Source organism: Myotis davidii, unplaced genomic scaffold (assembly GCF_000327345.1).
Source record: "Myotis davidii unplaced genomic scaffold, ASM32734v1 scaffold363, whole genome shotgun sequence".
Lineage (NCBI taxonomy): Eukaryota > Metazoa > Chordata > Mammalia > Chiroptera > Vespertilionidae > Myotis > Myotis davidii.
Genome location: NW_006294069.1, coordinates 870721 through 871932, shown reverse-complemented (window position 1 = coordinate 871932; position 1212 = coordinate 870721). Strand labels below are relative to the sequence as shown.

The following is a 1212-nucleotide window of genomic DNA, read 5'->3' as shown; positions in this document are numbered from 1 at the left end:
AGTGCCTGCCAGCCCAGGCTAGGAGGAAGCCTGCTGATCAGGTTGGGGTGGTGCTCCCGAAGCCCCAGCCACCTGAGTGGTGCCCTGAGTCTGGTCCCTGTTGCATCTGCACTGCTGATGCTGCCTCTGGGGCTCCTGGTCCTTCCCTGCCCTAGGCCTCAAGCAGAAGAGTTTGGAAGGGACAGGGGAAGAGGTCCTAGCACTCTCAACTCAAGGTGTCGGCACACCCAGACTGGCAGGGTCCTTGGAGGTCATAGCAAGGTTAGGGTAAGAGAGAAGACTGAAGGGTTGGAGGTGCGCCAGCTGGGCCTATTTGGGGTTCCTAGGGGTCTCAGGGAGAAGCCCCAGATGTGCAGGTAGCCACATCTGTGCACATCTCTGCCCTGCTTGTCCATCTATTCCTCGGGTGTCTGTGTCCACATGTCCCTACATATCGTGCCCTCTGTCTCTGTAACTTGGGACTGTGGTCCTTGGTGTAAGCACAGCAGGCCCCAGCTCAGGCCTGTCTCTCCCTCCCCCAGAGCCCCTTCCACTCTCTTCTTCCCCACTCTTGGGCTCTACTGTTCCCTCAAGGAGACTCAGAGCTGGAGCTGCCGCTGCTATTTTTAGCAGCTCTGCACCCCTCCCCTCCCCCACTCAGACTTGCTGGGGGAATGGGGTTGTGGACAGGCCAAGCCTGGGGAGCCTCACAGGCTGGGGTGCTGGGCAGGTAAGGCCCTTTCCCTTCAGTCTAACAAGGCCGTGTGGCAAGGAGAGCCTGGGATCGACTACAGGTGCAGGGCCCACACTCTGGGGCAGGTTAGGCTTCCTTCTACTTACCTGGGCTGGGAGAAGGTCCCAGGCTGTCCTCCCTCTGCCGCCTCCAAGTCCCTAAGGACAGAGCTCAAGCCTCCAGTGACTGTTCCCCAGGCCATGGAAGTAAGGCCAGACCTCTGAGGTCTCCCCCATGGAAGCTGGAGAGGCAGAAAAGGGCGCAAAGTGTCAGGAAGTCAGGGGGAGGGAGGCATACCTGGATGAGACTACCGCCCCACCCCGCCCAGGGACCTCTAGTGCCGCCCTGGCACTTTCCAGAGGAGTTTCAGATTCTTGCTAAGACTCAACTGTCCAAAAGGCCACGCTTAGAGCCCCTTGCCCTCCAGACCCTTGGGGCTTCTGGGTTCCACCCCATCACTGTCCCAGCTGATCTGAAAACTGACACCAGCTGGGAGGGGG

At 59.8% G+C, this 1212-nt stretch overlaps 1 protein-coding gene across 2 annotated transcripts in view; it reads left to right on the top strand.

Annotated features, from left to right (window-relative positions):
- Positions 1-1149: 1149 nt before the first annotated feature.
- Positions 1150-1212, top strand: part of SEZ6 (seizure related 6 homolog (mouse)) — a 36979-nt gene continuing 36916 nt past the window's right edge. For both annotated transcript variants that reach the window (XM_006768047.2, XM_006768046.2), the window contains exon 1: positions 1150-1156. The gene's annotated coding sequence lies outside the window, so the exon portion shown is untranslated. The remainder of the gene's footprint in view (positions 1157-1212) is intronic.